Source organism: Dryobates pubescens, chromosome 3, assembly GCF_014839835.1.
Source record: "Dryobates pubescens isolate bDryPub1 chromosome 3, bDryPub1.pri, whole genome shotgun sequence".
Taxonomy (NCBI): Eukaryota; Metazoa; Chordata; class Aves; order Piciformes; family Picidae; genus Dryobates; species Dryobates pubescens.
The window spans coordinates 21683205-21707132 of record NC_071614.1 but is presented as its reverse complement, the minus strand read 5'-3'; the positions used below and the strand labels follow the sequence as shown (position 1 = coordinate 21707132).

General features: G+C 45.8%; 1 protein-coding gene across 4 annotated transcripts in view; it reads left to right on the top strand.

Moving 5' to 3' along the window:
* EXTL3 (exostosin like glycosyltransferase 3) overlaps positions 1 to 23928 on the top strand; it is a 179865-nt gene that overhangs the window by 107000 nt on the left and 48937 nt on the right. For 3 of the 4 annotated variants that reach the window (XM_054179752.1, XM_054179751.1, XM_054179753.1), the window contains one exon: positions 4370 to 4472. The gene's annotated coding sequence lies outside the window, so the exon portion shown is untranslated. Of the gene's footprint in view, positions 1 to 2545; positions 2673 to 4369; positions 4473 to 23928 lie in introns of those variants that run through there. The other variant, XM_009907734.2, reaches the window with a different exon arrangement.

The window sequence follows — 23928 nt, the reverse complement described above, 5'->3', positions numbered from 1 at the left end:
ATCACAACAGAGGAGCTTATTTTTGTATGGATAGATGAGAGGCTTATTTAGAAGCAAATGATTAGCACAAGGTCTCCTTCAATGCCTGATTACAGTGTGTGTTGTCAGTCTGTCGAGATGGCTCTCTGTCCCATGGAGAGCTCACCACACGCTACCACACTTGATGTTAGCCCAAGGGCCATGAAGCATCATGTTACCTGCTATGTCACCAGCAGTGGTGAGAGTCATGACACGGGTGTGGGTCTGTGCACGTGTTTTGGCAGAGCTGCAAAACTCAGCATTTGCCACCTATGCAGAGCCACCTCCTAGTCTGTCAAGTAAGGATAACATGGCACAAAGTGCCTGTCCCTGCCAGGGAGCAATTTGGAAGCAATCTGCGGTTGTTGACTCTTGATCAGCTTCTGCTGGTCCAGACAGTTCTTTGAAGGCTGGGATTTGTTGGGGTTTGAAATGGCAGCTTACTAAGGGCCAGATATTGTTGTGACAGTATCTCTGAAATCCTTAAGCTGCTTGAGTCTCTCCAAGGAGCCAAGCAATAAAAGGAGCTGGAATAAAATGTATCCCACAATGTCCTTCACTCCTGCTGACAACTGCAGTTTAAATGGCTGGAGGAACCTTTTAGCATATCTGGCTTGTAAAAACTAATAAAAAGTAAAATTAAGTCCTAACAGCTACTTGCCAGCACTGCTCTGAGAGGAAATAGACAGGAAAGTGCCTTTTGGGGTGAGTCTGCTGCTGGTGTGCTGCTATTGCTGTTAATATTCTGATCACTGTCATTAACATGTGCTGTAGTTTTTACATTACATTATATACCTTATACAGTGTTTATTGGGGAAGGGGCTTTCCTTTTATCAGGAGGTGACATTTGTCACTCCAATGATTTTCAGAGCTTACATTTGAGTTACTCTTTACCTAAGCTCTCAGGAAAGGGCTTCATTTGGCTGATGTGAATTCGGGCATCTTGGATGTGGTTTAGTATCTTCATCAGTGACACAGAGAGCAGGATCCAGTGCACCCTCGGCATGTTGGCAGATGACCCCAAGCTGAGCAGTGTGATCGACATGACTGAGGGATGGGATGTCATCCTGAGGGACCTGGACAAGCTGAAGAAGTGGGCTTACGTGAACCTCCTGAGGTTTGGGACAATCCTTGGTGTCCAGGGTAGGGGATGAAGAGATGGAGAGCAGCCCTGTGGGGAAGGACTTGGAGGTGTTGCCAAGTGAAAAGCTGGACATGAACTGGCAATGTGTGCTCAGAGTCCAGAAACCAACCACGTTATGGGCTGCATCCAAAGCTGCAGGTTGAGGCCCCTCTGCTCTGGTCTGGTGAGACTCCACCTATAGCTGTGGGGTCCTCAGCACAGGAGAGACATGGATCTGTTTGATTAGGTCCAGTGGAGGGCCACAAAGGTGATCAGAGGACTGGCAGCCCTGTGCAGTGAGAACAAGCTGAGAGAATTGGAATTGTTCAGCCTGGAGAAAAGAATGCTTCAGGGAGACCTTCTTGTGGCCCTTCACTGCTTACAAGAACCTGAAGAAAGATGGAGACAGACTTTTTAGCAGAGCCTGACAGGACAAGGGGTGATGGTTTTAAACTAAAAGAGGAGAGGTTTACACTAGATCTAAGGAATAAGTTGTTTATGCTGATGGTGGTGAAACAGTGGCCCAGATTACCCAGAGAGGTGGTAGATTCCCCTTCGTTGGAACCATCCCAGTTCAGACTGGATGGGGCTCTGAACAACGTGATCTAGTTGAAGATGTCCCTTCTGACTGCAGGGTCATTGAACTAGATGACCTGGAAAGGTCTCTTCCCACCCAAATCACTCAGTAATTCTATGTTTTTCATGTTCTCTGAGTTCTTATGTCCTTTGCCCCATGAGTCCAGAGTTTCAGGGACCCAGAATAATTTGTGACTTAGAAAAAAGATAACCAAAAACCAAATTCAGCAACATGAATTTTTGTTTTTCAGCTGTATGTGTTCAAAGCCCAGTGAGGGCTGTGTACAGATGCAGGGATCATGTAGGTGGGTGAGTGCTGAAGCCTGTGTTTTACAGAGCACACTGAAATGAAATCCTCAGCTGTGGCTCTTGAGTAACATCTTCACCCCTGATTTCTGGAGAACTGTAGATGGAGCTTTGCAGTCTGGTGTGGAGTGAGGAATTGAGGGGTCATGGCTGTTGCCATTTCTGCACACATCTTGTAGCCTTGTGCAGATGGAAATGTGCCACATCCTGCAGCCTGCCCCAAGAGAGGAGAGCTTCGTTCATGATCTTTCCTTCTTTGTAGCCTGGAAATGTAGGCACTTGGGAAGCATTCTACTAGCCAGAGTGAAAAGGATGGAGTGAGCCTTTATAAGCAGCTGCCAGTCTTGTCACCAGAGCCCAGCACCAGCTCTCTGCTGGGAGTGGCGGTGGAGCTGGGACTGTGTGAGTGGTTGTGAGTATGGAACACATTAGTAGGAGTAGGGGTGGGAAGAGGCAGGCTTGGGACACTCTGCTTGTGCTGCCTGCCAAAACTGGCTGTCCAAAAGGCTGTGTAGGAGGGTGAAGGCAGGATGTGCATGGTCCTGGTGCACAGAGCTTTTTGTTTAGAAACAAAAGGAAATGCCACTTACAGCAAAGGCATCGCCTGCTGAATGACAGTCCCGAAGCCTTGGACTTCAGTTGGCAAAAGGTATTTTATTTTATGTCAGTTTTCTGTATGTTTAACTGCTGAGATCACAGAGGTTTTTGCAGCAGAAGTGTGTATCAGAGAGGATTTGAGATAGGGAAAAAGCTGGATTAGGAAGCCTTGTGAGTTACTGGGCTTGAGGCTGGGACTGGTGGTTGGAGCTCATGGTGTGTCACGCAGCAGGTCAGACTGAATGGCTTATGGTGGTCCTCTTGGACTTTGACACGTAGGGAACAGCGTAGCTGATTATTTTATCTAGTTTTGTGGTCAGATGCATGTGGTTTGAGACCTACTGGTTGCCAGATGTAGTGGAAATGTTTTTTGTGACAGAGCTGAGAATGCCTGCAAGCTGGTTTTGAGCTGCTGGGGTGCAGAGCTGCTGACCCACACACATTTCATCCTGTTTATCTACAACAAATTGGAAGTAACCCTTTTTTGTGTTGTCTCATTCAGAGAGGGGTATTAGCAGCAGCACTTGTGAAGCATGCTGATCATCCACCACTGAAGTTCTGGTGCTGTAAATTGTAGTGGCACTTAGGGAACGAAGTATCTTTGTACTGGGATTTGGGTAACGGTCCAGGATTTATGGAGCGAAGGTAACTCAGCAAGTCAGTGGCCAGGGTGGCAATCAAGAGCATCTCTCAAGTCCTTCTTCTGAGTCTGGCTAGCCCTGGAAGTGTGCATATTGCCCTTGTAAGCCAAAGGAAAATACGCCCAACCTGTAAAAGGGCATTAAGGTGCTGAAGCATGGCTGGAAAGGGACAACAAAGCTGATAAAGGGTCTATAGCACAGGTCTTGTGAGAAGTGGCTGAGGGAACTGGGATTGTTTAGCCTGGAGAAAAGAAAGGTTTGACAGGAGACATTCTCACTCTCTACAACACCCTGTAAGGAGGTTGGAGTTAGGTGGGGGTCAGTCTCTTCTCCCAAGGACAAGTGACAGAACAAGTTTGAATCGCCTCAAGTTGTGCCAGGGGAGGTTTGGGTTGGACATGAGGAACAATTTCTTCACTGAAATGGTTGCCAAGACCTGTAAGAATATGCCCAGGGAAGTGGTGGAGCCACTATCCCTGGAGGGACTGAAAAGCTGTTTAGATGTGGTGCTGGGGGTTGTGATTTAGCAGTGACTTAGCAGTGCTGGGTTAGTGGTTGGACTTGATGATCTTAAAGGTCTCTTCCAACCTAAACAATTCTGTGATTCTATGAAGTTCAGGTAGGGGAGGCTTGGAGTTAATTTTCCTGGTGTTCCTGCAGTGGAGTTCCTGCAATAGAAGGGGCTCAGTACCAGGAGTCCAGGTCATCAGAACTTTGCCAGTTTGCTTGTTATTAGGAGTGTTCTGCACTCTCTTGGTGAGTCTGTGCCATGCTGAGGGATATGTGGGAGCTGAGGATGTCCCTTAATACTCTAGGCATCATAGCACCCAAAGATACATCCTTTGCCCTGGGGCTAATACCATGCCTGTCTCCTCAGCTAGTGTCCTCTAGCCTCTGATACTTACCAGCAGTCCAGACTGTCAAGCCCCTGGGAGCTTTTAGGCATAAGACCAACTATGTGGTGAATTTCTCATGTTTGGAGACGTTCTGGAAGGAGAGTTTTGAACCAAGTGTGCTCATAGGCAGTTGCTCTGCCTCCATGCCTCTAGGCAATGGGTAAAACATTTCTTAAGTAATGTGAGTTTGTTTGTGTTTTTACATTAAACAGGAAAAGAACCCTTGAGATCAGTGCTGGGAGAAAGAAGAAAAGTAGTGAAGGAATTGATGTGTGATGCTGGACAGGTTTGAGCCAAGGAGCTGCAGTGCAGAAGGTAAAGCCTGGGATTAGATTGCTTCTTCCTGTGCTGTGTTTTAACACAGTCCCCCAAAACATCTCAGCACTCCTCCAGCAACACTCTGCCTTCACCCTTCTCCTGCCTTTGCCCTTTCTCCTGCCTTCTCCCAATAGCCAAGTTAAAGTAACAGTGAGATGGGGAAAGCTTGCAAAAATTGGTCAGCACCAGTGCAGAGTCATTCATGGAGTCTTAATCAAACCCCTTGCATACTTCTTTGCTCATCAGCTCTTTTATTTAATCATCTATTGTTTGCTGAGTGTTTCAGCCAGATCCTTTGGCAGAACTGCAGGTGAAGATGGAGCATTTCACAATGCTCTGATTTCTGCAGTTTAAATTCTGATTTCACGAGCAGTGTTAAATGTCACTAATGGTCCGAGCTCAGCATCAGGGTGCCTCAGGATCCAAATCCCTTTAATCAGCTCAGTGGAGGAGTGTTAGGCTCCAAAAGTGGTGCAAGTTCTGAAAAACATTTCTTCTTTAGCATTACTCTTTGTGCAGATTGTTGTCTCAAAACACTTTGTACCCAAGGTAGGTTCACTGTGTGAGGATTGGCCCATGGGTGCTGATGTGCAGCTGTTGCGAGGGTGTGTGGCTGACTGGGAACCGCAGGCAATCTCACTGCAGGGGCTGGAGATTGCTGCCAGCAGCACATTTCTCCTTATCCAGTTTTCCTCTCGCTCCAGTAGTGAAGCCAGAGGATGAGATTTCAAGCCCTGTGCTGAGCTCTTTCAGGCAGGCTCTGGAGTATTGTCAAAACAGATGATGAATTTGGACTTCAGCAAGGGTGTCAAGCATGAAGTGGCTGGAGAATGGAGTCACTTCTGCCTCTGCCAGAGAGAGGTGTTTTCTTACAAAGGGATGCAGGGGCACCAAGAGGCAATTGCATCCCCCACAAAGCTACTCTGGCAGTCTCAGTTTTTGAGTAGAAGTAGCATCTGGATTGCTATTGCAAGCCACCATAGTTATTGAAGTTAGGATTTAGTTGCCAGATCTAATTGCTGCTCTTAGGAAAACTGGGATGAAATGTAATGGGCCGCGATAAAGCAAGAAGCAGGCTAGGTGCTCTCAAGGTCCCTTTTGGCCTTGATCTCTACAATCTGTGTGAAAATCACATCTGCCTCTCTAATGACACATGACCAGGTCAAGCCCCTGTTTTGCCTTGCTGTCAAAAGATTTTTTTAGGAGTGCTGTGTCCTTGTGTGTCATGTTTGGAGCATCTGCTCCATATATACTTGGGCTGAACTGCTTCCAGCAGGCTTAGCAAACCCTGTGGTGAATTCCTCCAGGAAATCCAACCGTGCAGGACAGCTTTTAGCTTATGGGATCATGGCAATCAAACCATAATGGCACACTCTTAAGTTGCCTTTTTCATTTTCTTTTCAACCTGTTAGCTGTCTTCCCACCTCCAACCACGTATCTGTACATCTGGAAGGTTTTTTCTGCTTTGTTCAAGGGTAAGAGTAAATCCTTTTTGATTTATTCCTGAGCAGCCCTCGAGCGCAGCTCCTGTGAGAGCCTGCTGACTAGGAGTTCAAAAGATCTCACGCCTTTGAGGCCAGGCTGTGGTCTTCCATCTTGCCTCAAAGTTAAACTGAAAGAGAAAATTCTTTTTCTTTCTTAAGAGGAGAGAAAATAAGCATGCTGTATAAGGGAATCAGTCTTACCTGCAGCAGGGGAGAATGCCAACATGCAGAATTTCAGGTTAAAATCTGGTTGCTTAGCCAAGGGTTTGTTTTCAAGCACCTAGCATGCTGTTTACTAAGTGTTTGGTAGAGATAAATACTTCCTTTTAAAGCACTGCTGTTAGTTGGCTGGGATCCATCCCATGATCCTACATGAAAGCATTTTTTTTGATGTTTAAACCACTACATTACCATGGTGGCTAGAAATGGTGGTTCTTATCCCTAATTTCCTGTAGATTTGCTGATAACAGGGACTAGCTCTGACTGAGTTTTGTATTGCTAACTCCTGGGTTTAGCCTTTATGCCTGTGCTGAGTTTCACCACAGGCAGACATGTTGGTCGCCAACATTGGAGCACAAGCCCTGTGAGCAGAGGCTGAGGGAGCTGGGGTTGCTTAGCCTGGAGAAGAGCAGGCTCAGGGGAGACCTTCTTGCTCTCTACAACTACCTGAAAGGAGGTTGTAGACAGGTGGGGGCTGGTCTCTTCTCCCAGGCAACCAGCACCAGAACAAGAGGACACAGTCTCAAGCTGTGCCGGGAGAGGTTTAGGCTGGATGTTAGGAAGAAATTCTTCATAGAGAGAGCGATTGCCCATTGGAATGTGCTGCCCAGGGAGGTGGTGGAGTCACCGTCACTGGAGGTATTTAGGAAGAGACTTGATAGGGTGCTTGGTGCCATGGTTTAATTGATTAGATAGTGTTGGATGATAGGTTGGACACGATGATCTCGAAGGTCTCTTCTAACCTGGTCTATTCTATTCTATTCTATTCTATTCTATTCTATTCTATTCTATTCTATTCTATTCTATTCTATTCTATTCTATTCTATTCTATTCTATTCCTGCCTTGTTGCCTAGTTGGTGTTTTCAGGAATGAATGCTGAAACACAGAACAAGGCCATTTGCAGTTCAACATTTAGGCTTAACGTGATGATCCTGAAGGTCTATTCCAAACAAAATGATTCTGTGATTTCAAGTCCAGCCATTAACCCAGCAATGCCAAATCACCACTAAACCATGCCCCTCACTACCACATTGAAATGTCTTTTCAGTCCCTCCAGGGATGGTGACTCCACCACTTCTCTTGGCACAGCCTAGTCCAGGGCTTGACAACCTGGAGTGAAGAATTGTTTTTCATGTCCAATCTAAACCTCTCCTGGCAGAACTTGTGCCTGTTTCCTCTTGGCCTATCACTTTTTCCTTTGGAGAAGAGGCAGAACCTCACCTTGCTCCAGCTTCCTTTCAGGGTGTTGTAGAGAGCTGGAAGGTCTCCCCTCAGCCTCTATTTCTCCAGATTAAACAATCCCAGTTCCCTCAGCTGCTCCGCATACAACTTGTGCTCTAGACCCTTTACCAGCTTCATTGCTTTTTTATGGACACACTACTGCACCACAATGTCCTTGGTGTGAGGGTCCCATCTGCCTCAGTCTCAGCATTTTGTTTTTCTTGCTGCCTAACTCGAGGTGCTTGGAGGCATGGAAGGTGTTTGGAGGTGAAAGCAAAGCTCAGTTCACACCAAACAAGAAAGGCTTGTCTTAAATGTGGATTTCTAATGCTTAGCTTCTAACTTCACCCTGTGGAGCAATATCAAATGTGTTCAACAGTTGTCAGGCATATCAAATGACTGTCTTGACATACCAAAAGAGCGGAGTGTGGTTGATACCATAAAATGTCTGTTATCTGATGGGTGTGAAGCTGCATCTGGAATATTGTGTCCATTTCTGGGCCACTCAGTTCAAGAAAGACAGGGAACTGCTTGAAAGAGTCCAGTGCAGAGAGCCACAAAGATACTGATGGGATTGGAGCATCTCCCTTATGAGGAAAGACTGAGGAAGCTGGGTCTCTTTAGCTTGGAGGAGAGGAGACTGAGGGGTGACCTCAAATGTTTATAAGTATGTGAAGGTGGAGTGTCAGGAGGATGGAGCCAGGCTCTGCTCAGTGATGTCCAATGATAGGAGAAGGGGCATTGGGTGCAAGCTGGAGTAGAGGATGTTCCACATGAACATAAGGAAAAACTTTTTCACTGTGAGGGTAGCAGAGCTCTGGAACAGATGGCCCAGAGAAAGTTTCCTTCTCTGGGCACATTCAAAACCTGCCTGGATTAATTCCTATGTGACCTGCTCTAGGTGATCCTGCTCTGTCAGGAGGAGTTTGACTCAGTGATGTTTTGAGGTCCCTTCCAATCCTGAACATTCTGTAATTCCGTGGTAAGCCCTATACCCAAGACGAGCTATGCACCTTGAGAGGAGGTGAGAGATAGTTGTCAGCAGTGTATCTATCTATATATATGTATTTATGTGCATGTATACATACATATAAGTATGTAAGAGCTATTCTAGGCCAGTTTTCTTCCATAGGGACCTGCTCAGTCCACATTTACGCAGTTATTACTGCAGCTGTGGGTTTGAAAGGGCAGAAGTAATAGATGGAAGACCTTTAATATATACAGGGACCCTTCTGTTAAAAAAACATCTCTTCTGAGCAAGGTGACCCTGGCTTTGCTTCTAACTTGGAAAAACAGCAGTGCAGTGGAAAGGAGATGCTGATCAGTGTGCAGTGAAGGCTTGGTCAGACACCAGCAGAAGTTAAACCCAGGTTGGGATTGGTGGAGTTTTAGCTACAAGTGAGGTTGTCAGACATGTTATGTAAAACTGTCAGTGCTCTCTTGGACTTGTATGTGTTGAATATACATCTGGGAGGTGTGTTTCTAAACTTTCATTGAAAAGACTCCAGTGTTCCTATGACACATGTGTTTGTTCAGCGTCTTTGATGACCTGGATGAAGGGACAGAGTGTACTCTCAGTAGGGTTGCTGATGATGCAAAACTGGGAGTAGTGTCTGCCACACCACCAGGCTGTGATGCCATTCAGTGAGACCTGGACAAACAGGAATGTTAAGCAGAAGAGAACATAATGAAGTTCAATAAGGGCAAGTGTAAGGTCCTACACCTGGGAATAAATAACCCCCTGCACCAGTAGAGGTTAGGGGCTGACCTCTCCAGCTCTGTGGGGAAGGATCTGGGAGTGCTGGTGAACAAGTTGCCTGTGAGACAGCAATGTGCCCTTGTGGCCAAGCAGGCCAGTGGTCCCTGGGATGCATTCAGAAGAGTGTGGCCAGCAGGTTGAGGGAGGTTCTCCTTTCCCTTTCCTTCACCCTTAGTGAGGCCGTATCTGAAGTACTGCATCTGGTTCCGAGATCCCCAGTTCAAGAGAGACAAGGAACTACTGGAGAGACCAGGAGAGTCTGTGAAGATGCTGAGGTGACTGGAACATGTCTCTGACAAGGAGAGGCTGGCAGGGCTTACCAATATCTAAAGGGCAGGTGTGAAGAGGATGGGGCCAGTTTCTTTTCAGTGGTACCCAGTGACAGGACAAGTGGCAATGGGCACAACTTGGAACCCAGGAGGTTCCACCTGAACACGAGGAAGTATTTCTTTCCAATGAAGGTGCCTGAGCACTGGACCAGGTATTCCAAACCCACCTAGACTTTCTTATCTGCTTCCAAAGCCAACGTAATGATTTGCTGGCAGATAATGCCACAGCTCAGCTCACCCATACAAGCATGGTGAAAGTCACACCTGATGGTTTGCAAACCATTCTCATCAAACTCTTCATTTTCATAAACCCTTTTTCTGAAAGTTCTGTGGTCTGTGGAATGTGTACATGAGAACACCTCAATGTTTATACCCCTAGTTTGGAAAAAACACACCTAGAAAGCCAGCTGCAACTGCAGCAATTTTCTGGTGTGTAAATCTATGCAGCTCAGGTTACAATACAAGGAAAGGTAATAGACTGACTCTTCTTTTGTTCTGTCATCACTTCTCCTGCTCTTCCTTCAGCAGGGAAAAGCCACATATCGACTTTCTCCCACAAACCCGTGTTTCGAGCCAGCAATAAAGTAGGAAATTTTTTCCCCCCCTAAATCTAATTTGAAACATGATGACTGGACCATTCTTAAACAGCTTCCAACTTAACAATAAAGAAACTTAACAGAGTGCTTGGCAGGAGCCTCTGTACATAATTTAGATCATAATCAGATGCATTAACACATTTTATATGGATCCCATGGGGGCCAAGAAGATGAGGTGTGCTGGGTAATTTCTCTCCAGATTTCTTTACCTGATTGTTTATTACTGTTGGAGACTTCATTTGTGGTCCAAATGTCACCAGCAGAATCCTGCTGCTTCACATCCCTGCATTTAGAGTAGCAAGGCTTCAAATAACCTAATTGGCATGTTATCATCAGTATTTCTATCTGTGTGTGTCAAAGGGAGGATGGGGAGTACGAGGGGAGGGTGAGAGGCAAGAGGAACAAAAGCAAGGACCCAATCTGTAAATTGCTGAGCTGCCCCTGTGCCGGCAACTCAGTGGGAAGGAAGGTGCTGAGATTGCTCCACAAGTAGCATGTTTCCCGCTGAGTACAATCATCAGCTATGCTTCTGGAGAGCTGCATGGGAAGCACTCCCTCCCTCCCTTTACATTTTAGCTGTTAAACATAAGCTGCTCTAATTTTACAGGCCTCCTGAAAGCTTTTCGGCGTTCTGTGCAAAGAAACCATCATATATCACTCGCATTGCTGCATTGTTTGGCCACGAATCCGCCCATGCCAAAAGCATCCTTGTTGTGAAATCTGTTTGACAGAAAATTCTGTTGCTGCTTTGATAAATGATGTTTTGGACTTATTTCTGCTCTGCTGGTTTGTATTATCCCCTCAAAAAGTGGAAAGTGAAGTTCCCTGTCACTTCAATGTCTCCTCTAAACATGCTGAAGCAATAACCCTTCCCATGTGTTCCACAGGTATTTATTTGTTTCTCACTGCTGTGAAGCAATGAGAAACACTGAGATTCCAGATCCTTCCCCTGCCTCTTGAGGCCAAGCTCTGCTCAGAGTTGCACAGCTCAGGGTTGGGAGCCTGGTTGCCAGGGCACAAGGAGATGCTCCTGGGCACTGGGAATTCCTTGCTCAAGGTGTAACCCACCCAGCAGTGGCCTTGGCTAGCTACCATTGACCCACGTGATCTCCAGCCCTGTGCCAGAAGTTCTCACATCCAGGAAATGAACCCACAAGGGAGGCTGGACATGGCAGTGGTATTTAGGAACGTGTGAATCTTTAAGATCATAAAAGCAGCTTTCTTACACCAGTTGGACTTGAGGTCCGAGATTAGAGCAGGCAGGTGTCCTGGCACAGCTTTGGGGCCACGGCAGCCCACACTAATGACACAAAACTCCCCTTTCCCCTTTCTCATTGATCACAATACTGAAACCCACCCCTGTCTGGAAACCCAGAGTGTTTTACTGGCCTGCAAAAAGGGCAAGCATGGGGTGCTGTACTTAGGGAGGAATAACCCCATGCATCAGTACAAGTTAGGGGCTGACCTGCTGGAAAGAGGTAACAGTCACAAACTTTTGAACATGGGAAGTTCAGTCTAAACATGAGGAAGAACTACTATGAAGGGTGTAGGGCACTGGAACAGGCTGCCCATAGAGGCTGTGGACTCTCCATCTCTGGAGTCATTCAGAACCTGCCTGGACACCATCCTGTGCAACCTGCTGTAGGTGACCCTACTTTAGCAGGTGGGTTGGACCAGATGACCTCCAGAGGTATTTTCCAATCCCTATCATCCTGTGATTTTGTGAATCTCTGCTGTGTGTTTTGGGTGCTGTGCACATCCTACAGGCAATCTCTGCCAACTGAAACCCATGTGTCCAAAACAGGTTTGAGTGCACAAAGATCCTTTGGAAGCCAGAGAAGCAGTGGTTTCTGTTTGCCTGTCTCTTTTAGTTTTTTTCCTTAGTAGCTGTTTATCAACAATGTTTTCCCTGTCACCCAGTGCTTCTCCCCAAAACACCTTGGGTTTTCCAGCTAAGTACTGAGGAATGGCATTACTAGCAGGATATCCTGCCTCAGGGTATAAAAGTTGTAGTTGTTGGGCTCTTCTGAACAAGTCCTTTCCTCTTCATCTCCTGCTTATTTTGGATCATGAGAGTATCAGAGCAAGCTGATACAGGCTCCCAAGGGTTTGTGCAAGCAGGGCAGGCAGGCCCCCACGAGAGGCAGAAAATATCCCCAAGTCCCTTTGCTATTTATAGCCAGTTCACAAGCGGTTTCCTTGCTTCCAGTGCCCAAATTACCAGCTGTGACTGATGTATTCTCTGTAGGTCAGCAGCACGAACAGCAGCCAACTTGTCTTGACAAGCTCAGGGGGTTATCAGTTCAGCTGATGAAGTTAGCACAGCGGCACGCTGAGCAGCACCACTCTGCTCACTCTGGTCTGGCTGGGGCATGGACACGCTCGGTTGGGCTGTGGAAGGGAGTCTGAGCTTGCCGGTGCAGTGAAGGACAAAGTGTTTTGTTTCCTATTTGCTTAAGATCTACTCAAGCTGGACTTCAGAATTATTGATGTTCAACCTGTCTTTGTACCAAACACTGTGGCTGTTCAAACAGTCGCTCAGCTGAAACGATTGGATTACCTCTTGCTAAAGCATTATTTGATTTGGCTGGCTGTTTTGTCAAGCCTCTGAAGAGAGACGCTTGCTTTGGCCTTTCATCTCCCAATAGCATGAAAGAAGCTCCCTGTCTGGAGGGGATATATTGTGCTTTAGAAGCATCATGGCTTATCTGCATGGTGTAAGGTCCATACGGCCTTCACCTGCCTTCTCCTTTATATCCTGCACCTATTGCTTAGCTGGGTAAGAATTTTGTTTGCTGAAGACCTGCCAGGTGCTGATCTGTTCCTGCTGGATCACAGCTGCTGTTTTATTGTAGTGTGTTTAGTTCTGGACTTCCCAGTACAAGAGAGACAGGGAACTACTGGAGAGAGTCCAGCAGAAGCTAGGAAGATGCTAAGGAGACTGGAACATCTTTCTCTTAAGGAAAGGCTGAGAGACCTCAGGCTTTTTAGCCTGGAGAAGACTAAGAGGGTATCTTCTCAATGCTTATCAGTATCTAAAAGGTACGTGTGAAAAGGATGGGGCCAGACTCTTGTTGGTGACAGGACAAGGGGCAATGGGCACAAACTGGGCAAATAGGCACCTAATCATAATGAAAAAATCAGTTCCTGTGAGGATGTTAGAGCTATGGACCAGTCTGGCCAGAGAGATTGTGGAGTTTCTTTCCCTGGAAAGATTCTAAACCCCTCCTGTAGCAATCCTGGGCAACCTGCTCTAGGTGACCCTGCTTTAGCAGGGGAATTGGATTAGGTCATGCCCAGAAGTCCCTTCCATCCCTCACCATTCTGTGGTTATTTGGGTAGCCCCTTACAGCTCAGGACTCATATCTGAAAAAAAAAGTGGTGAAACTCTTCCAGTGGTCTTGCCCACATGGCTATGGGCTGACATAGAAGGGAGAAAGTGTTCCTTTTTGCCACATGACCTTGCAGGTGGTTCCTATGTATGGGTTGAAGAGGTAATTCCTGAATGGGGCAACTGAGGAATTCAGATTCACTCTTTCAGGTGAATGTCCTATTTGGGGGATATTTGGGGGATGCTGTTTAAGTGTCACAAGGAAGAGTGTAGACGTAAATAAGACAGAATGGGAAATACACAGCACTTAGCTCTTCTGATGGTTGGGAAGGGGAAGAAAGTGTGTTGTTTTTTGTTCTCTATCAGGCAGTAGGATGCTGACTGTTGTCTCTCGGTTGCCCTCCACTGGTTGATATAAGAATCACCTGCTATCTAAGACTTTTTGGCCAAGATCAGTGTGTTTCTTCAGACTGACTTTGAATAGTGTCAGGAACATTTTAGATGCAGGGATGGACTGTTGAGAACTAGACTCAGTGTGACTGTTCACTCTTCATCTGGAAAGCCACCCTGCATGAGAGGTAACTTATTAGTTGATGAAGTAGGAGGGGTTGTCAAGTGCCAAAGGATGCACAAAAGCAGACTGTCACTAACTGTGGCCAAGGTTTGCTGAGTGGTGCAGGTGCTTGCAGCAGGGTAGCCAGAGTTTGGAGAGGCTCCAAAATACATGTTGCTGTGAGACATGGCTCAGAGCAATCTGTCTTCAAGGCTTTGTGACCCCAAGGGGCACATCACACCTCAAAACAGGCAGGATACTCCTTGCCTCCTGGTTTGTTCAGTGAAGTAGGCTGAAGTTATACATCAGGCTGAGAATTGTGTGACTGTCATAATTACCAAATCATTCATTGGCCTTCAGGTTTATAAAAATAATCTAAAAGTGAGTTTATCAGCACTTAAATGGCTGTTAGAGTGGAAAAGCAGAGGCTGATGGCATTTAAGGGAACTGCATCCAGCACTTGTAATTTCCACTCAGGTATGTTTTCCTGTGTCCTTGAAGGTTGCTGATACTCACTAAGTAGGGTAATTTTGGTCTGCAAAACCAGCAGCTTGTGGGTTTGTTGGTTTAGTTTTCTGTTGTTCTTGTTTTTTTCCCTCTGGATCAGGACCAGCAAAGTCAGGAACGTAGCTGTCTGCCTTACAAGATCATTTTAAGGGTGAAAACTTTGCTCTGCACTTGAAACTGTTTCAGAATGTATGTGCTAGGATTTTTGTCTTCTATGGATATTGGCAGGACAGCTGATAGCACAAGCTGAAAGGAAAACGAACCTGAGGGGAGCTTTAGGCTGTGGTGAAACTTAATAGTTACACTTTCCAGTAATAACAGAAGACATTTCTAAAACAAATCCCAAACCTAGGGACACTTGGAATTCAAAGGGAACATCTGATCTGTTCTTTTTTCCTCCCATTAAAGCAACCAGATGGGATCCAGTCTGGGACATGCATGCATGGTGCATTACTCTGTGTGCTCGATATGTGGAAGGATTTGGGGAAATGGTTATGTAGTGGATGAGCAGAGAAATGGGAGCAGAGGAATTCTGAAAAGGATGACTCTTAAAATATCTTTTAATGTCAGCCCAACCCATTTGACCTCACATTGTTGCCCTCATGAATGTTTTATTACCTCCTGCAGATACTGAGTCTTACAACATCACTAAAGGACCTTGAATTTTAATATGAAAGTGTTATGTCTTAACTGAACAGGTGTATTTCTCTGTCAAGGTGTAGATGTTAGAGAAGGAAGTGCAGTGTGGTGGGAGACTTAACCTGTTCAAAGAAGAGCTTACAAGAAGTTATTTTTATTATACCTTACAGCTTTATCTTGTTCAAATATCTCCAGGGAATGTCTCCACTTTCTCTCTGGCATTTCTTTGAATCATAGAACTCTGGAGGTATCTTATACAATGTCCTGCTCAGAGTAAAGCCAACCACAAAGGTAGTTGAGGTTGCTCAGGGCTTTGTCCAGTTGAGGCTTGACCCTCGCTGCAGTGGAGGCTCTCCCACCTCTCTGTGCTCCTGTTCCAGTCATTTATTTCCCCCCTGGTATATCTAGTCATAGGAAACTACATTAAAAACCTTGTTGATGTCAAGGTAATCCATGTCAACTGCTCTCTACTCATCTACCAAGCCAGTCACTTGGTTATAGAAGACAATCAGATTGGTGTGGTAAAATTTGCCCACAGTACATCTGTGGTGCTTCCAATATCACCTTCTTGCCCTTCATGGCCGTGGGAATAGCTTCTAGGAGGATTCTCTTTGTTCATTCCTACTTACAGCAAGGCATCTGGGCAGGGTAAACACAGCCTTTCCAGTTGCATTGCTGTCCTCTTTGTTCCTGCCTCTGAGGTACAAATGCTCTCGAGAGTGAGTTTGTGTTGTCAAAGTTAATAGTTGGAAACCTACTGCAGATAACCTTGGCTTTGTCTTGACTTGGCTGCTTGTGGGCTTTCGTTGCCTTAGCTAATAAAGCCTTTACAATTGCTTAGAGACACTTAAAGTTGTTAATGTTTAAATAAAGGGATTAATTTCAGGCACCCTGCTGCTAAACTTGTACATTCAAATGTTGAAGAAGTGCATTTTCCCCCATGAGGTGTGAACAGGCTCTGAAAGCTGGTTAACTTTTATCAGCTCAATGGACTGTAACTCCTTGTGAGGAGCCACTGAACTCTTTGCCATCGATTTGTGTTTGCCAGGCAATGGAAACAATTACCTTGGCTCTGTGAAGAATAAATAGAGAAGCCTCTTACAGCATGAACGCAGAGAAGTACGTCAGGAATGCCTGCCCTTTAAACCTGCTCCTGCTGCTGATTTCATTGCTAGTTGAGTCAGTATTTTAATGTCTGTGTGCCTTGGTTTCCCTGCCTGTAAATTACTTACGTCTTCCTATTGGGCTGTTGAGGACTGCTTGGCTATCATCTATAGAATGCTGTCCAGGTAGGGTGCCAAGTGAATAGGAACTACTTTATTTTTAGTGCCTTTTGAAATCTTGGACTTTTTGTTCTCCCGTTTATCTGTCTCCTTCTTTTTAATCACACAAAATGGAAATAAACCCCATCACAGCTGTTGCTGGAGCAGACTCATTAGGCCCATCCAGCTGGCTGTCTCAGGGCCAGCACGGGGTTGTTCCCTCTGCTGCATTTCAAAAGTCTTTTCTCTCCTTTAATCTTGCGTGCATGCGGAGTGATGAGCGTCTTTCACTTCTGTCAGCTCTCCTCATTGATCCAAATGGGAAGGGGCTATTTTTAGTCGGCTGTAAGTAAGTGGAGGTCAGGCACCACAGATAGAGAGCTGGGTTATTTTGGGAAGCCCACAGGCAGCCGTTCTGCAGGTCTTGCTGCAAGTTTTCTCTTCGGTTGGGCTATCTCAGGTTGTGGTGTCAGTTCTCAAGGCTGTGAATCTGGTTTCTTCAGTGTGATTTGGAGCCTGCATCAGGAATTACCAGCTGCTGGAGGCTGTCTTGATGACCTAAGTTTATGAGAGTTAATTTCCCCAAGCCTGGCTTGGAGTGATAGAGGGTGATGGGGGCAGTCCAGAGCATGAGCCCTGTGAAGAGCAGCTGAGGGAACTGGGGTTAGAGAAGAGGAGGTGAAGGGGAGACCTTTTGGCTCTCTACAGATCCATGAATGGAGGTTGGTGGGGGTCAATCTCTTCTCCCAAGGAGCAAGCAGCAGGATAAAAGGAAACAGCCTCAAGTTGCACCAGGGAAGGTTTAGGTTGGATATTAGAATCAATTTCTTCACTGGAAGGGTTGTCAAGCCCTTGAACAGGCTGCCCAGTGAAGTGGTGGAGTCACTATCCCTGAAGAGCTTTAAAAGCTGTGTAGATGTAGTGATGAGGGACATGTATTGGTGAGGACCTTGCAGTTGGACTTGATGATCTTAAAGGTGTCTTCCAACCAAGATGATATGATTCTATCCTATCCTATCCTATCCTATCCTATCCTATCCTATCCTATCCTATCCTATCCTATCCTATCCTATCCTATCCTATGATTGCACTGGAGATTTTGGGAGAGAAGGTAAGGTCAGCTTAGAGGCAACATGTGAAATACACCTTGGAGGGAGATGGCTGTGTGGTCTGAGCTCTGAAGAAATGTGCCAAAGACATGGCATCTGTTAGTGGCAGGTTTTGATGTGCTTTGGGGTAATTCCCTTTCATTTATTCAGCTTCAATGGATTGATGAAGGGTGACATTTTCTCAGGTTTGCTTAGGCATTTTCATAAGCATTTTGAGACAGCTTCTGCCTCTCACTGAGTTTGTGCATGGAGCTTGCCACTGCTGCAAGGAGCCGTGAGGCACTCCAGTGACTCACTTGTGAATGTGCAAGTTGGAGTCCACAGGGGCAATGACTAAACCTGGACCATTGCTGGTTAGAACGCTTGAAAAGCCCAAGCAGAAAACATTGTGTACGTGATTTAGTGGGCCATTATCTTCTCTCTCTCAGCAAAGTCCCAAGTCTCATTTCAAAGGTCAGAACATGCTCTCACCTGGGTGTTTCAGGCCTTTTATAGAGCAGTTGAAGGCCATTACCTAAAATTAGCTTGCTGCAGGGGGAAAGCTGATATTAGCTCCATATTAGGACTCTGAAAAGCTCTTGATGATCATTTACTTGATGGGCTCCTATTGAAGCTCGTGGGTACAAGGTAGAAAATGGAAGGTAGAAAATGGAAGACAAATAGCACCTGATACTGATTCTCAACTAAGGAAAATCTAGTGGGCTTTTTGGCCCAATTCCTCTTCTTCTAGTGTGGTTTTTGGTGGTGGTTTGGGGTGTTTTTTTTAAGGATCTCTAGTGAAGCTTTCCTAGGCAGGCCAATGAACTGCTTTTAGAGTCAGACTAACTTTTATTTTCTGCTAACTTTTTGATGTTCCAGACATCAGAGGACATGCTGGGGAGCACTGGGAAGGGGACCACATGATTCCAAAGCAGGCTTAAATGTGCAGTCAGATCTGCTAAGCAACAGCATTGACACGTTTAAATCCATCTGCTGTTGAGTAATATAGAGTGACATATTGAGAGCAATTGAAAAAACACAAAACAAACCCAAAAGAAACTACACAGATTTGGGCAATGACTGAAATGGAAACAGAACATCAGTGCTAGAGAAGGACGTTGGATAGAAGGTAGAGAGGGTGCTCCACTGAAGGACTGTACTAGAGAGCAAGAATGTTTATCAGGTAGAAGTGCAGGTATTCACTGAAATTGCCCTTTGGCAGTATGGTCCTTGTATTCCTACTTCTCTGCCAACGTTGATGGTCACAAGGATTGAAAAACTTAACACTGCATAGCTCAGTGAGAAGCATGTGGTGGGATCTCAGAGAGCTTAAAGAAGGTAAGGTGGCACATCTTGTTGCCACGGTGTTCCACTGGGTTCATAGTGAGTTAAGTGAGAGTCCTGTTGTACCCGTCACTGTGGAGGTGTGGAACACTGTAGAAGAGGGCACAGACTGAATTTGGAGGGTTTGTATTTGAAGATGTTTAAAAGAAGCTTGTGAGGCCCTATCTGGAGTGCTGGGTCCAGTTCTGGGCTCCCTAGTTCAAGAGAGACGAGGAGCTACTGGAGAGAGTCCAGGGGATGCTATGAAGATGCTGAGGGAACTGGAGCATCTCTCTGGCAAGGAAAGGCTGAGAGGCCTGGGGCCTAGAGAAGAGCAAACTGAGAGGGGGTCTTCTCAATAATGATTGATATCTAAAGGGTGGTGGTCAAGAGGATGAGGCCAGACTCTTTTCAGTGATGACCGGCAGCAGGCACAAACAGAAACTCGGGAGGTTCCATCTGAACATGAGGAAAAACTTCTTTCCTGTGAGGTTGCCAGAGCCCTGTACAAGGCTGCCCAGAGAGACTGTGGAATCTTCCTCTTTTGAGAGATTCCAGACTTACCTAGACATGATCCTGAGCAACCTGCTGTGGGTGACCCTGCTCTAACAGGGAGACTGGATGAGATGATCTGCAGATCCTTTCCCCACCATACTGGGATTCTGTGAAATCACTTGCAGAGCGCAGCTGTGGAACTTTGCTGTGAGAAGCACTGAAACCAAGTGCTTGATGTGGTTTTCCCTTTCTTTCTTTCTTTGTCGGGATTTTTTGTTTGTTTGGGTTTGTTTGGTTTTTTTAAATGTATTTGTTATTTATTTATGTGGGCATTGGGTTTTGTTTGGTTTGGTGTGTTTTGGTGGGGTTTTTTAACAGTTCAGACTGTACGGAGGAAACTATATATTGATTACTTCAAAAAAGCATTTTGGTGGGCAGCCTCTGGTCTTCAAGAGCTCATGCAACTCCTGTTTTCTAGTGAGCAAGGAAAATTTGTTCTGAATAAGCCATTCTGTGACTACAATTTATGAGTATTTTGCACCAAAGCAGCTGGAAATGAGTACTCAGGAGTGAGGGATTGAAGTGGATGGATCATTGGTTTGATCTAATATAGCCATCCTCGTGTGCTTTTTTTATTTTTATTGGAGTCTATACAGTGGTCAAATTGAGTTGTGAATTTTGTGGCTATCTTAATGACTTGGTTCCAAGCCAATGCCTTCGTGTCTGTCTGCATGGCACGTTCGCAGTGGAGCTGGTGGCTGCAGCACTGAGCTCTTCAAAGCTGTTCACCGGCAGCTTTCCCAGGCTCTGGGAACCTTTCCCCTTTTCTTGGCTGGGCATCAGGTATTTACTCTGGACACGAGCAGCTTTTGTCCAGTGGATGGCAATACATAACTCACACACTAGCCAGCCAATAGGCTGTTAACCATAAATGGAAGTAGCTGTGCTGGCCCTTCCACTATTTTTCTGTCATCTGAGCCATTTGTGGCTCAGGGCATTGAGAGAAGTGTGAGGTGGCACATCATGAGAGCTGCTAGGCCTTAGACTCATAGAATCTCAGAATTGTTTTAGTTGAAAGGGAGCTTTGAGGTCATCAGGTCCAGACAGTAACCTGGCCCTGCCTTACTCTTACGTCCACAATATCTGAGGCAAATGGCCAGAAGAGATGTTTGTGGCTTCCTTGTCCGTTAGGACATCTCATCATCTCTTCTGTAAATGGTGCCCAAAGCTGGCTTATGTTGGAAATAGTCTGATCTTTGGGATGATGGCTGGGAGACGGCATCTTGTGTCAGAAGTGATTATCTGCATGAGAGTTGTGCTGGCATTGTGTCCCACTGCCTGGTTTTGAGCCTCTCCAAAGACATTTGGCCCCACTTACCCTGCAAAAATAGATGATGTGCATTGGAGATTCCTGACCAGAGTACTTTTAATCCTGGGGTTTCTTTGCCAAAGCAGCTCCAGCCTTCCTGAATGTGCTCCCTCTGCTAACATTTGGATTCTCTTCACCTTCTGTTGTGAGCGGGCAGGTGAGACCATGCGTGGTGGAGATTACTTGGGCAATCTCCCAAGTGCATAGTGTGTCCATAATACCCATGCCCTGCACATCCTGCTGCCAGTCCAGGAAAGCTGCTAAGCCATTAACTTTGCAAAAACTTGGCTGATTGAAGCTGCTTAGTGCTAGCACTGCTCTCACCACTCGTGGTGGGTGAGTAGCTAAAGCATTTTGGACGTCACATGAATATCTCAGATAAACTGTCTCAAAGCCACAAGGTATTTAGCTGGCTTGTGTATCTGATCCCAATTAATAAGGATTTCTTTAAAAATGCACCAGCATTAGACACTCTAATGTTGTCAGAGTGTTCTAACAAAATGGGACTTTGACATCTGTTAGTCTTCAAATTACTGTTGAACTCATCAGCCGTTCTCACTCATGTTCAAGAGATGGAGCTCACTGAAGCATTAACTCCCTATGAATGTCCTGAAAACAGGGAATTGAGGCTTTTTATGGGCCACTGGAGAACCCCATGGAAGACTGAAATGATGCATAGATGTGTTTAAAAGATGCATTGAAGTGGTGCTAAGGGTCATGGCATAGCACCAGACTTGGTCAAATTAGATAGTGGTTGGACTCAATGATCTTAAAGGTCTTTTCCAACCAAAATGATCTTCTGATTCTATGATTGAAGGCATCAAAGAGTAAGAATTCAGGCTTTGTTTGTGCTGATGTTCCCCAAAGTACTTGTTTGGGCTACACTGAGACTCCAGATTACATTTTTCCCTCATCACAGGATCCATTACATGCACCTAACTAAATGAATGATCCTCCAGCTAACTTACAGGACAGCATCAGGTTTGGCAGAGCAGTTGGGAAGTGCCTTCAGACCAGGCTCTATGCTTCACAGGGTTTTGGTTTCAAAGGCAGGTGTGGAAAAAAAAGGAAAAAAAATAGACCCAAACCAACCCACAGAAGGAATCATGGTTTGGTGCCTTGGCCTAGAAGGCAGCACTGAAGCTAAAAGCTCTATTAATGAGTTCCAATTTACCAAGGCTGAATCTTTCCCTGAGGATTGCTCATGTTCTGTGGAATTACAGGGTTTGGAGAAGTAATATTTTTCTCCTTTATTTCTCCCTTCTGCACTTTTCCTGGTGCAAGCAGGCAAAGCAGCAGCAAAGCTCTGGCAGAGGCTGGAGAGGTGTGAGAGAGCTCAAGGGCTGCATGGCAATGTGGCTCTGTGAGACTGGGAGATGTGCAGGCACAGCAGGATGTGGTCTAAGGAGATGGGGGATGCTCCCAGGCTTCAGAAATTAGAAATGTCAGCAGAAGAAACCAGTACTGGTTGTCTGTCCTGAAACTGCTGGTTGATAGCAGGCTTTCAACAAAGCAGGAGGATGGAGGCAGATCCCAGGGAAGCATGAAGAAGGATACAGATTAATCTGTTGGGTTGACAGCACTCCTCTCTGGAGTGTGCAGAAAACCCAGTGGAGTTGTGGGTGAAGGACAGGAGAGACTCAAATGGGGGAAAGTGGGATTTGGGCAGCAGAAGAAAGGTGGTGAGAGGGGCAAAGAAAATAATCTCAACAGCTGCATTTTGTGTGGCTACTCCAGTATCCTGCAGCTGTTCATTAGAAATTCTGTTTATGCCACAGGGAATTTTGGAGTCTCTGAAGCTGACACAGTTTTAATAGACAAAGACATTTTGAGTGCAGCACATCTGCTCCAGGATGCTACGGAACAGGCTCCATGCAGCAGTGCCATTGATTGAAGTGTTTTATCATGCTTTTTGTTATTTTGAGACCTCCTTTCTTTTATCCTAAAAAGTAATTTTTGAGGTCAAAAGAATTGCTGTGTTTGCTCCTTAAGTGTGTAGCCCTTAAACAGTCCTGCCATGTTCTTCCTAATGTCCCCACACTTTCAACTCTGAGAGTTATCAGAGTTACAGTTTGCTTTGAAGGAGTCTAAAGCATTTCATGAAAGTGGCCATCACAGAGTTGTGAAGGAGCAGATTGCAATCACAGAATGCTAGGGGTTGGAAGGGACCTGTGGCAATCATCTAGTCCAATCCTCCTGATAAAGCAGGAGCACCCACAGCAGGTTGACCGGGATCATGTCCGGGTGGGTTTGGAATCTCTCCAGATAAAGAGACTTCATAATCTCCCTGGGCAGCCTGTTCTAGTGCTTCAGTACCCTCACAGGAAAGAACTTTTTCCTCGTGTATGATCAGCATCCAGGCTGAACAGCCCCAGGTTTCTCAGCCTTCCCTCAGAGTCAACTCCAGTCTCCTCAGGATCTTCATAGCCATCTGCTGGACTCTCTTCAGTAGTTCCTTGTCTCGAACTGGGGAGCTCAGAACTAGACCCAGGACTGCAGATGTGGAGTCCATAGGAGAGTGTAAAGAGAACCTCTTCTTAATGCACCCCTGGAAACAACTGGCCTTGGCTACAAGGGCACATTGCTGGCTCGTGGTGAACTTGTTGTCCACCAGGACTCCAGATCCTTCTCAGCAGAGCTGCTTTCCAGCCAATCAATCCCTACAAAGCATCTCTGTGGTTCATTGAGGAATATGCTTTGTGGCACCATGAGACTATGGAAGGTTGCTGATTCTTCCTGAGCTCCAGGTGTGCCATGGGAACTGGAAGAATCCAGATACAATTTTAAAACATGTAAGTTATGTATTCTACAAGAATTTAATGAAACTAGAGTTTTGCTATTAATTTTGGTGGCTTTCTTGCTGTTAAGTTTCAGATACTAAGAAATGTTAAAAAGGAGCTGGTTAGTTTGGGCTGCATCTTATCCAAGCTGCAGCAGTGAACCTATGGGAGAGAGCAGCCCCATTGGACATGGTCATAAGCTTGGAGCTGGAGGGTTGCTGCTCCAGAGCAGAGGCCTCCTTTGGTTACCTGATGGCTAACACAATGCTTCATTATTAAAAGTTTGGTGAGTGGGTACTCCTCTGGTATGGACATTAATAAGATCCCCTAGACTTCTCTTCTCAGAACTAAAGTGCCCCAGGTATCTCAGTCTTTCTTCCTAGGAAACCATGATATTTGGGCTAGGATAAGAGTGATACTGAGGCTAGGATGCTGTTCCAATTCAGTGTGAGATAGCTTTTACACCGGAGAGGTAGTGGCATAATGTGTGGCATGGT